Here is a 13,561-nt window from a genome sequence, read left to right as displayed (position 1 = left end):
TTTGGGCATATCCTTGATCTTTTGAAAATAGTCAAAGAAATGTAAAGTTTACAGTTAATTTAAAAAGTGAGCAGAAGAACAGTAAGAAAGACATCATGATATACAAAGGTGTAACTTAAGAAAACACAAAATGTATAGTGTAAAAAACTAAATACAAATCTAAAAAATAAGTTACATTTTTCATCAGTCCATCTTAAAGAACAATGTGTTAAGGTAATGCATGAATCTAACTGAAACATAACTTTCAGTAGTCAGCGTTAGAAAAGCTTAGATTTGGACTTCTGTATAATGTATCATTCATGATCTGCGATCTTTCATCCATCGTGACTAGCATCATCATCATCCAAGTTATAAGTTTCTGCTTCTTTTTTGTGGTACTTCAGTTTTGGACTTCCAATGCCTGAGGTGATGTAAGTCAGTCTACTACATATCTCAAAACTGCCCTTGATTTTGCAGAATGTTGGTTTTCACACATATTTTTGACAATATCACTCACTCTTTCATTTGTACCCACAGTATATCTTTTAAAATTCCATGATATAGGTTCATAGGTGTTTACTAGGCTAATGACCACAAGGCCTTTTTAAGCCTAGCCATGCATCCCTAATCTCTGACAAGTTCTGATACCCTTGATAAGTTTACGTTTGGGTCTGGGAAATGAACCATTTGCAGGTTGCCTGTGTCCATTACAGACATAGGTGTCAAACCAGGGATTAATTTATCATTTCCCATCCAATCGTCCAAGTTGCACTTGAATTGGGTTAGGGAGGAACTCGGCTTCACATGGATGGGGAAGCTTAGATGGAGTAGTTTCTGAGATACATGCCTGTCTCTCCAGGAGGTCCTATTTAGATCACAAGCAAGGTTTAAGTCTTTAGAACAGGTAATTCTGGTGCTGTTTGTTTTGTGGATAAGCAGGAGATCTATCAGAATGAGGTCTGACAATGCCCTGTATGCCAGGCATAGATCTCTTGTCAAAGCCTATAGAAGACAAAACACAGGGATAGGGCCTTGAGGCAATCTGCCTAGGACTTTTTACTTACACCCTGTATTCCTTTAGTGAGGAACCTCTGTGGACATTCCAATTGTTGGATATGCCTGGTTAAGTACATACCAAAGGGGACATTGTACTCAATGATAGTTCTGATGAATGCCAAATACAGTGGAACAATGACTTCCTTGGACTTAGATGCCATACCTTTGTTTATAACTTAAGCAACATGGAATGATTTCCTCACTGTAGATACATGATGGTCAAAGGCTAGATTACTATCTATGTGTGTCCCTACATCCCTGACTATTAGGTCAGCTCTAAGTGGGCTATTGTCAATATGATAGTTACCAGGAATGGATGACTTCCCAAAGGATACTATTATGCATTTACTGGCATTTAGATTTTGTCTGTGGCTCTGACAGCAGTTGTTTGTCTGTGTCAGCCCCTCCTGGAAAGCATTTGTGTCAGTGTGGGATTCAATAACAGCTCCTAATTTGCAATCATCTTTGATTTAGTCAGTCAGAGACCACTGACATTGGCCTTGACTTTTGAGAAGTAAATGCCGAAAAGAAGCATTTCAAGGACTGATCCATTAGGGACTCTACTTGTGACTGGCCTCTTTATAGGAGTGGACTCCCAATTCTAACTTCCTGCGTCCTCTCTGAGGGCCAGTTGGCTATACAACGGGTGACATACAGGTTTGTACCTAACCTCTTGAGTTTGTCAACAATGCCTGAGTGGGGTATTGTGTTAAATGCCTTGGCCACATCAAGGTAGGTAGTGTGAACGATTTTATCCTCATCAATTGCTTTGGTGACCTGCTCAAAGAAAGTCCACCAGGTTGAGTAGGCATGATCTCCCTTTGATGAAAGCAAACTGAGTTGGGTCCAGTATTTGGAAGTTTACTATATCTCTATTGATCATCTCCATGATAATTCTTTCCATGACTTTACATATAAGACCAGTGAGGCTTATGGCTCTGTAGTTTACAGGGTCTGTAGATGGCCCATCTTTGTGCAGAGGGATGACTGTTGTCTTTCTCCAGTCACGAGGCACAAAGCCTGTTTGGAGGCTACAGTTAAATAGTAATTACAGAGACCTTGATAGGTCATGTTTCATTCTATTTAGAAGGCATCCTAGGATATTGTCTGGGGCCATTAATGCAGTGTCCTTGGTCTTAGAGAGAGCATTAAGGACCTGTTCCCTAGTGATAGTAGGGGGAGTTATATCTGATGATATTTCCTGAGGAAAAGTTGAGGGGGAAAGTTGGAGCTGAATTTATTAGCCAGGAGGTTTGCTATATCTTCTGGCTTAGTATAAGTGGCTCCATTTACAATGAGCTCTGCACACAATTGTGCATTACCTTTGAGGTTGTGGACATAGCTAAAGAATGGTTTGTGGTTGTCCTTGGTTGTCCAATTTGGCTTTGGTAGACTTTATTTGTCCTCTTGAAATATTTGTTTAGTTTGATGAGAGTGCCTTTATCCTGCTGGGTGCTGCACCTCCTAATTTTGCCATGCTTTTCTTCCTTCTGTTATACAGTTTATTGATTTTGTGATTCCACCAGGGTGCCATGTTTTTTTAGTTAGTTCTGTACTTCCTCCTGGTGGGTACAGCTCCCTCGATGCAGCTATTAACATGCTTGTACAGGGTTTATGTGAACAGTTCTGCAAAGGCAGCAGTGTTTACAGGGTTTATGGGGTTTGATATTTTGCCATGTTATTACTTAATAGCAGGATGATAGCCTTAGAATAGTACCTGAATATTCCATGTTTAGCTGGGGGTCAAGGTTTTATTTTTACTTCAAAGGAGACCATTTTGTGATTTGGCCTTACTATGGAAGGCATTACAGAAGGGGGTGTGCAGCACTCTCCCACATTAGTGAGGACCAGATCCAGTATGGTTGCACCCCTGTTTTATGTATTGACTATCTGGTCCATTGAGTTTGTGTTTACAAAATCCAGGAAACTCTGTGGCTGTACGTTTGGTGTTGTATAGAATTTCCAGTTAATAGTTGGGTAATTAAAGTCACCCATGAATATGGTATTGGGTTGGATGGTTAGTGTTTCTAATAAGTTTACATACATGGTATGGGTTTCCTGGGTCATAGAAGGAGACCTATAGCTTGCAAGGAAGTGGTATTGGATTTTGCCTATGGTGATTTGAACATGGAGCAGCTCAAGTGCATTGTCCTGTTTGGCCAGCCTTGAAGTGCATTTATTTTTTATGTAAATAGAGACACCTCCACCTTTAGTACCTACTTGTGAATTAGCTGGCCTAAATATGTGGAAGGCATTATAATCTTGCAGTGTTGGTGTGCTCTCCGTGGCTGTAAACCATGTCTCAGTGACTGCACAGGCATCAGCATTCTCTAGGGTAAAGAGAGCTTCATGGTACTGGTGGGGTTTTTTTTGTTTAGACTCCTAGCATTGAGCAGTAATACCTTTAAATTTTTTTGTTTTTAATTTGCTATGTCAGAGGTGCTTTCATTTTGGCATTGCCTAAAAAGGCACTATGGGGGAAGACAATGTTTTAGATAATATTCAAAAGCCTAGAAGGGAGAGGTGCAGACTATATCTAGCAAAGCAGTGTGGTCTGTTGAACATCTCCCATGCTGACAAATATTGCAACCCCTTAGAATGACACCAGAAACTAAGACAATTATTAAAGTCAATCATCTTTTGTTCATATTGTGACATCATCCCTGGGGAAGGCAAAATACTGCTCAGTGCTAGGATCATACCAGTCTGAAACACATATTCCAAGAGGTCCGTTTTGTTTCTCTTCATATAGGCTAGGGAGGTACTGTACATCTCAGGTCACTTACTCCTAGATGGACTATGACTGAGTCATATTGGTAATTGTCATCCAGTGACCTGAGTGCATGCGTAATGTGGCAGATCCTAGCCCCTGGTAAGCACCTGACTGTGACTTTCTCTGTACTCAGTCTCGTGAGAAGGACATCAGTGTGTCTCATGATGGAGTCTCCAATGATTAGAATGTTGGATTGGATTGTGTGATGACTTGCCTTATGCACTTAGAGGTAGATGCTCCATGAGATGTTGGTGTTGTTTTGAAAGAGCACATTGGGAGCTGCTGAGGGTATTTGTTATATGTACTTCATCTAGGAGGTATTTGAGGTTTAGGAAGGTTTTATTTAAGTGCGTCAGCATATGTAGGACTGCTTTGAATTGTGCATGATGAGTGCAGCGTGTGTACTACTGACAACCTTATTGATATTAGGAGCACTTTCATGTGAGAGCTTTGCCTCCAGTGATGTTGTTTAAATACATCTTTCACATACCATATCAGTTTGTTTGAGAATTAATTGGTTGCCAGTAAATCCTTTACAAATGCATTCTATGGACACCTACAGGAATGCATGGATCGTGCTATCCCAAATAAAACCAAGACTCACTCCTCCAAAGACAGGAGACCTGTCTGGTGGACCCCAGCCATAAATAAGCTATACAACAGAAGGAGGAAGCTACTACATGATAGAGCAAAATCCCAAAAAGGGAAGGCATCTCTGATCATTACTAGCAAGAAACTACGATCCCTCATAAAATCATCTAAGGCCAGCTTCGAAAGAAAAATTGCACAAGACGCTAAATATAATCACAAGGCCTTCTTTAGTTATGTCAGGAACCTGGGTGGCAACTCCCAGATATGCTCTGAGTTAGTGCAAAATGACAAAAAATACACTGAATGCACAGACATTGCCAATATCCTGGCAGACAGGTTCAGTGCAAACTTCTCCCCCATTCCCCTCCAAAAGAGCAAATGTCTATCCCAACAGAGTGTAGCCTCCCTGACATCACAGATGCACAGCTGAGAGCTGCCCTCTCCAAAGCAAAAAACACAGCATCAATGGGACCGGATGGTGTCCCGGGCTGCGTCTTACATGAGCTCCAAGAAGAACTGAACCCTCACATAAAGTCACTGCTCAAGTCTCAGCCTTACTACAGGACATGTACCCAAGGGACGGTGTACAGCAACAGTGGTCCCACTCCACAAAGGACCCCGATAACTATCACCTTATAAGCCTGACTAGCCTGGTCTGCAAAGCTATGGAGCGTATCATCATGGAACTCATAAACAAAGACATTGGGAACCTCCAAACACTGGATCCTACCCAATTTGGCATTGTTAAGGGCAGATCTTGCCTCTTGAACCTGGTCGACTTCTTTGAAACAGTCACCAAGGCCATAGATGAAGGGAAGGTAGTCCACACAGCCTACCTGGACCTTGCAAAAGCCTTCGACACAATACCCCACTCGGGCATCATAAATAAGCTCACCAGCTTAAATATCAACCCCTATGTCACAAGATGGGTTGCAAACTGGCTCAGGGATAGAACCCACATGGTCAGAATTGCAGGTGCCATGTCAGACTCTAAACCAGTTGTCCCACAAGTCTCAGTCCTGGGACCTCTCTTGTTCGGTATATATTTCTCTGAGGTACAGGCTAACACGGGAGGACTATGGCTGACCAAGTCCACAGATGATTGCAAACTGGGTGCCATAATTGACTCGCCGACTGACACAAGCATCCTCCGAAAGGGTCTCATAGAGATGGATAACTGGTGCCAGAGCCATGGCCTAAAGCTAAATGCCAAAAAGCGCATAGTCATCCCCTTTGGGAAAAACAAAGTACCCACAAATTACCACATAGATGGTAATCCGTTAAGTACGGAAGAAGTAATTAGGGATTTGGGGACCCAAGTAGATAGCAAACTCTCCTTTGACAATCACATTGCCAAAGTGGTTAGAAAGACCTTCTATATAGTCCACCTTATCACAAAAGGGTTCACATCTAGATCAAGAGAGGTTATTGTGCCCCTCTTCTGATCACTCATCAGGCCCATAATTGAATACAATGCCCCATTTGGGATGTACCTTACCCGACACCTGCAGCAACTGGAAAGACCCCAAAAGTATCTCACCAAGATGATCAAGGGACTCAAACAGATGCCCTATGCAGTTAGGCTAAAGAAACTCTAGCTCCACTCAGTTGCTTACCGCCTACTCAGAGGCTGTCTGTGCCTGACGTATAAAGCCATGTCCAACCCACTTCAGGAAATCCAAATCCCTTAGAGCTACATGCTCCAGGGACTTGAAATAAATAGGACATGCTGGAGGGACAGATTCATATCCCAGAGGTTCCCCTCACTCTGGAACAAAATCCCAATCCATTTTAGGCAGAGTCCCTCAATGACCCTCTTCAAGAGAAATCTTGATGAGTGGATGGGAGATCGTAGGTTTACCCCTGGGATCTCTTCTGTGTCCCTACTAGACAGAGGCACAGTAAACTAACCTTAAAAGGGCTACCTTCTGTGACCTACTATACAGAGGCACAGTCAACTAATCTAAAAGGGTGGAAAAAGCCAAAAACACTCTGGCTAGGCTTATAAATGTCCTAGGGCAGATAGCCTAGTATCAACCTATGAACCTATGAACATGCTGGAGGGATAGATTCCTGTCACAGAGGCTCCCCATGCTTTGGAACACAATTCCAAACTACATCAGGCAGAGCCCCTCACTAACACTCTTCAAGAGAAACCTTGACGAGTGGATGGGTAACAGAAAATACACCCATGGGATCATTTCATTGGCTCTGCTTGACAGAGGATCAGTTTATTAATCAATGGGGTGGCGAAAGCCGACACACTCTGGCTAGGCTTATAAATGCCCTTGGGCAGATAGCCTAGTACCTACCTACCTACCTACGTACATGAGGACATTTCTACATTGCCTCATGATTCCCATATCCACCAAGTTAGTAATGGAGACACTAGGAAAGTTCATATCCATGGCAATAGACCCTTTTTTATTGATTACACAGCTGGAGTGAGTATATCATTCACTGTCAGTAGTATCCGGTTTGCAACTATGAGGACAGAGCTTATCACTGCAAACTAGGTGTCCTGTATGCATCTAGGTAGGTAATGGAAAAATTTCAGTTGTGCTTTTACAGGAAAAATGTCACTCAAGGTATGTGAGTCTGTACAGAGCACTGCCAAATACTTGAGGTGAAACTAATATGTAGACCCTGAAATTTTAAGGATGGAGTATTTAGGCAGATATTCTGAAGTTAGAAACAAGTAAAGCAGTACTTACTGAAAAGAAAGACTTATCTTGTCAAGAATGATGAAAAGAGGGTAGTCTCATGAATGGCTACTGCCTGACTACTACTAATGCTGGTCTCACCACAGCTTCACTCTGTTGGGAGCAGGCCACAGTCTGTTTGGTGATCCACAGTCATGTCCCAGATGATACAAGGGCTTGTAGGCTTGCAGTTTTTTTCCAGAGAGATGCCCTAAATAGCAACTAGACCAATCAGGAACATTAAGCACAGGCACACACTATCCAACCAGAAACAGTCAGGAATAAGTGCACTCTGCTCCTATCACCAGGACCAGAATATAAGCACAGATTCCAAGATGTCACCTATAAAACAGTTGTTAGGCTTTCTGGTGATCAGGAGTCTCCAGGAAATAATGTCCATGTACTCCTTCTCTCACCAGAAGAAAACAGAAGCACTAATCCCAAGTCAAATACTGAGAGGCAGAATGTGGATTCTCCAATAACTTGTGGTCTTGCAATAGATGTTTAAAGGTAAGATGAAAAAAAATTGGTTTAATATCTTAAACACTGCAGTGTTCAGTAAGCAGTTAGATATGAAAGTGGGTAACTTATGTTTTAGCTGTCTAAGTGGAGAGCCACTAATTTTAAAAGAGCAAGATAGATTGAAAGGGGGTGGGCACTTTTGCATTCTGGTACTATGAAATACAGTGGAATGGCCAACAAATATAAAGGGGAGTGATTTCAGAAAATTATAGTTTTGTGCTTATTCACACCAGCCAGTGAAATGGTAGAGGTAAGGAGATATATGGTCAATTAATATAAGGGGCAGTCAACTAGAAAGAGAGTAGTATTTAAGAACACAACAGTAATGGGGTGGTAAGGTGGGAATAAATTCTTTCTGACTCACAAGAGATACAGCTGTGGTCTCTTTTCAAGTTTTAATATGTAATTAAAAGCAGAATACAAGTAAAACACAGTGTAAAGAAATAAATTCACAGTATACAAAATAGAAAAAGGTAAAGCAATACAAAGTACAAGAAATCAAAAGCAAACTAATCTTTCCCTCACAGCAAGCTGTGGCAGAGTCTGAGTGAGCTTTTCCAAGTGTAGCAGTTCTCAGCTCATAGTTGGCAGGCTAATTGGTTTTACATCCAGCTTTTGCTCAACAGAACTATCCCAGGTATCCCAGGCTGGGCAACTAGATACCAGCCAGCCAGTACCTTGTTGACCCAGGGCTACTCAACTTTATGGTGGGCACACACTGGCTAGTAGGACACACACACCATCTTTCCATTAACATGGGTCCCTGGCATAGGTCTGAACAGGCCATGTCCTCAAATGACATCGCTAGTAACTACCTGTGCCCATTTTGGTGCATATAAGAACAAGAAAAGGAATGGCAGCTGTAATTCTGCAGCTGTAAAATTTTCACAGACAATAGAAAAAAATAAAAAAAGAAGTTATTTGCTTATGTCAGTGAAGAACTTGCTTTCCTTCCAAGTATTTGCTATTTGATCCAGTAATGAAGGTGGGAATTCAATTAAATGCATTAAAGGCTACATATTGGGCATTAGTTCATAGGTTCATAGGTTTATACTAGGCTATCTGCCCCAAGGCATTTATAAGCCTAGCCCGAATTTTTGTGGCTTACGCCACCCCTTATATGAAAAAATACTGTACCCATTAGTTTGTTTTGCCTCTGTCCAGCAATGACACAGAGATGATTCCCGGGGTAAACCTATGATCTCCCATTCACAGGTCAAGATTTCTCTTGAACAGAGCCAGCGAGGTGCTCTGCCTCACATGGACCGGGACTCTATTCCACAGCATAGGGAGTCTCTGAGTGATAAATCTATCCCTCCAGCACGTCCTATTTATATCCGTGCTAAGGTTTAAGTCGCTTGCTCTAGTGGTTTTGGTGGATTTGGATTTTTTGAGGTGGAGCATGTCCATTAATTCCGGGTTGGACATGGCCTTGTATGTCAGGCACATGTCACCTCTGAGCAGACGGTATGCGACTGAATAGAGCTGGAGTTTCTTCAATCTGGCAGCATATGACAGATTTTGGAGTCCCTTTATCCTTTTGGTGAGAAACTTTTGGGGTTTCTCCAATTGCTGCAGATGTCGGGCGAGATACATCCCGAATGGGGCATTGTACTCGATCATTGGTCTGATAAGTGAAGAGTACAGGGGAACAATGACTTCACTAGATCTGGATGTGAATCCCTTCATGATCAGGTGGGCAATGTAGAAGGTCTTTCGAACCACTTTAGCAACGTGAGTGTCAAAAGAAAGACCACTGTCAACCTGGGTCCTCAGGTCCCTGATAACCTCTTCTGTGCTTAGTGGATTGCCACCTATATGGTAGCTTGGGGTTACCTTGTTTTTCCCGAAGGGTATGACTATACATTTTTTGGCGTTTAACTTCAGGCCATGGCTCTGGCACCAGCTATCTGTTTCCGTGAGTCCCTTCTGAAGGATATCCGTGTCCGATGCACTTTCCACTATGGCGCCCAGTTTGCGGTCGTCTGCAAACTTTGTCAGCCAAAGACCTCCCATGTTGGCCTGTACTTCTGAGAAGTAGATGCCGAACAATAGGGGGCCAAGGACCGAGCCCTGTGGGACACCACTTGTGACCGGCTTGGAGTCTGACATAGCGCCAGCAACTCTAACCCTGTGGGTTCTGTCCTTAAGCCAGTATGCAACCCATCTTGTGACATATGGGTTTACATTTAAGCTGGTAAGTTTTTTTACAATACCCGAGTGGGGTATTGTGTCGAAAGCCTTTGCAAGGTCAAGGTAGGCTGTATGGACTGCCTTTCCCTCATCAATGGCCTTGGTGACTGTTTCGAAGAAGTCGACCAAGTTCAAAAGGCATGATCTTCCCTTGACGAAGCCAAACTGGGTTGGGTCCAATGTCTGCAAGTCCCCTATATCTTTGTTTATGAGCTCCATTATGATCCTCTCCATAGCTTTGCAGACTAGACTTGTTAAGCTTATGGGGTGGTAATTACCAGGGTCAGTAGAGGCACCACCTTTGTGGAGTGGGACCACAGTTGCCGTATGCCACTCCTTGGGCACGTATCCTGTGGTAAGGCTGAGATTAAACAGCTGCCTTATGTGCGGGTTTAATTCCTCATTTAGCTCGTGTAGCACACAGCCGGGGACCCCATCCGGTCCCATTGATGCTGTGTTTTTAGCTTTAGAGAGAGCAGCTTTCACCTGCGCATTTGAGATGTCTGGGAGTCTACACTCCGCTGGGATAGTTATCTCTCCTTTAAGGGGGGAGAGGGGGGTGAAGTTTGCACTGAACCTGTCTGCCAGTAAGTTGGCAATGTCTGTGGGTTCAGTGATTTTTGTATCATTTTGGACTAATTCTGAGCATATCTGGGAGTTTCCACCCAGGTTCCTAACATAGCTGAAAAAGGCCTTATGATTGTCCTTTGAATCCATGGCAATCTTTCTCTCAAAATTGGCCTTAGTTGATTTTATGAGTGCTCGTATTTTTTTACTAATAATGATCAGGGCTGACTTCCCTTTTATGGATTTTGTTCTATCATGTAATAGCTTTCTCCTCTTATTGTAAAGTTTGTTAATGGCTGGGGTCCACCAGACTGGACGTTTGCCCTTTGTGGAAAGAGTCTTGGTTTTATTTGGGATTGCCTGATCCATGCAGTCCTGGAGGTGTTCATAGAAGGCATTTGTAAGGGCTTCCGCAGCTTGGGTTGTGGTTTCCGCTGTCTCAGGGGCCTTGAAGGATACCACACCAGTTATACATTACTGTATCAATTACAGCTTTTCATAACATACAAGAAGAAGGTGAATATTTCTGAATTCACTATATCCTTCTCCATAAATTATGTCCCTTCCTCAACTATTGAAAAACATCTTCAAAATCTAAAACAAACAAGTCTAGCTGGAGTTAACTTTTCAGGTGAATATATACAAATGGCAGCAGACCCACTGGTCTATTGTGTCTCTTTACTTATTACATGATCGATTATAGAGACCCACATCCCAGTCCTCTGGAAAATATATCATGCCCTTTCACAAAGGCAGAAATTCAACAGAATTCTCTAACTATAGACTTATTACAATACTACTGTACTTATAAAAAATGCTAAAAAATGTATTCCCAAACAGTTCCTGGAACAGCTCAGTACCATCAACCTTCTGTCACAGACCTAACATAGCTTTCATCCAAGTCATAGCATCACACGTGTTCTTTTACATATCACCAACACCATCAATCAGCTTAAAAATGAAGGCTAATTAGTCTCAGCCATCTTCACTGACTTATTCAAACAATTTGACACTATATTTTATGCTAAACTACTTACAAAATGATCCTGCTTAGGCCACTCCCAACTTATGCTACCCTGTTTCAGCAGCTACTTTAGCAACAGACAACGGGTAGTAAATTGCAACCCATTCTCAGCTTTCTTTCTGGTTCCTGCAGGTGTTTCCCAAGGCTGAATTTACAGCTCACTTCTGTTCAATACATTTATAAACAAGCTCCAGTCAGGTACCAAACAAATTATCACTGTGCAATTCTCTACACTGCAACAAGTCTTACAAAACTCTAGACAATCATCCAAAAATCCTTTTCCTCTGTCAAATCTTGGTCATCTGATGCAACCGTGCTCTTAACTCCTGAAGAGAAGCAAATTAATATTATTCACACCAAAATAATTATCTGCCCTCAAACACTGTTTAATATTAAACCAGCCAATGACATTATCATAGAAAAGGTAACCCACACAAAACTACAGGGTGTAAACATAGATGAAAATCTGAAATTTAATCAGCACATATAGCAAGTCATCAAAAAAAAAAAAAAAAAAAAAAAAAAGCAAAAAAATGGTACTTCTGCACTGGAAAAACCCATATCTAACTGATGCAGCAAGGAGAACCATTGTCCAGTTCTACCTCCTTCCCACACTCCTACGTTCACAAACTTGTAAGCCACACTAAACACAAAGTTAGATGCATACTACAACAAAGTAGCTAGAACCATCTCATATAGGACTCACCACTGCCTCACCTTTAAACAAATACAGTAGTTAGAACTACCACAGCATTTAATCTACACCTAGCTATGACAACACATAATTTTATCTACAAACTCGATAAATGTCCCTTTATAAAACACATTGTTCAGCAGAATTCACCATGCGGAGAGTTATGCTCCATAGAAAAGCCTTTTCTGGCCACCATAAAGTCAAACTCTGCTTTAGGAGGTGCTATGTATTCCAGTTATTTCACCAAATCATGGAACAAGTTACCACTTTCACAACTAGACAAATTAAAAGGTTTCAAACCCACATTAAAACACCTGACTGGCTCCTGGCTGTGCTCATCATGTACATCACCAGGACAGTATGGAACCTTTGAGACACTACCTTGCCTATTAGACACCTGGCCTATATATACCTTAATTACATTCCACAAGTAGCCTGCACAGCTCTACTCTCTCACCCTAGTTTCTTAACAAATTTCTCCCTTTTCCTCCAATTCCCATAAATTGTCACTTTTCCTTCTTATCTTTCCACAACACATCTTCCCACTTTCCCACTATTTCCTCCTCTTGCCCCTATTTTAACTCATTTTCTTCAATTTAGTATCATAAAAGTACACTATTTTAATGTTGGGTAAACTGAATACTTCTGTCAAAGATCCTTATAGTAATATTATATTTCTTTAGAATTTTACATATCGGACAGTTACTCTGTGAAGTTTGATTTCTTAATGTACTGTTTCATTAGAACCCCCACACATTAGACCATTATGGTATGCTGTCTGCATTTTTATTGTAGTGTTTCTTTAGAACTCTTATGTATTATAACTTCACCATATGTGCTTCTATACTCATTGTTATGAGATTATTTCCTGGGTCTTAATCGAGATGTTTTTTTCTTGCCAGTCAGACTATCCCAGTCAAGAAAAATAGATTAATAAATACATTTTTATGATGCACACATACGAGAGAATAAGTCAAAATAAGTCCTGTGGACAAGACTCTGGATGATTACATTATATAAATTGTTTATTGTCTTGACTTCATAGCCATAGTAAGAAGAAATTTATGAGTGTTGTGTGCAGGCCTTTTTATAGAACTGACATGAAATGGATACTTTCAACAAGCAAGCTTATTATCTGAAGCAAGGTGTGTTTTAAAATAGAAACTGTTACAGGGTACATTTATACCACATACAGAGCTGTCAATGTTGGGAGAGATTTTGATGTTAATAACTAGACAAAAGCGTTGTTATTTTTATATGAAATGCTATAATTCCAACCAAATCAGTATAAACAGGAAATATGTGCAGTATGCAACTGTTTTACTCACACTGTATGTAATACAGTCTTGACACGTTTCCATTATAAACAGCAGCTGGGTTAGTGATAGAGGTCACAAAAATTATTAGTTAAAATCCCATATTGCCTTCTTTTTTGACTTTTCTGATTCATGTGACTAGGT

This window comes from Protopterus annectens, chromosome 8.part0, assembly GCF_019279795.1.
Source record: "Protopterus annectens isolate FY-2018-M chromosome 8.part0, PAN1.0, whole genome shotgun sequence".
NCBI classification, from domain to species: Eukaryota; Metazoa; Chordata; order Ceratodontiformes; family Protopteridae; genus Protopterus; species Protopterus annectens.
This window is presented reverse-complemented; position numbering follows the sequence as displayed.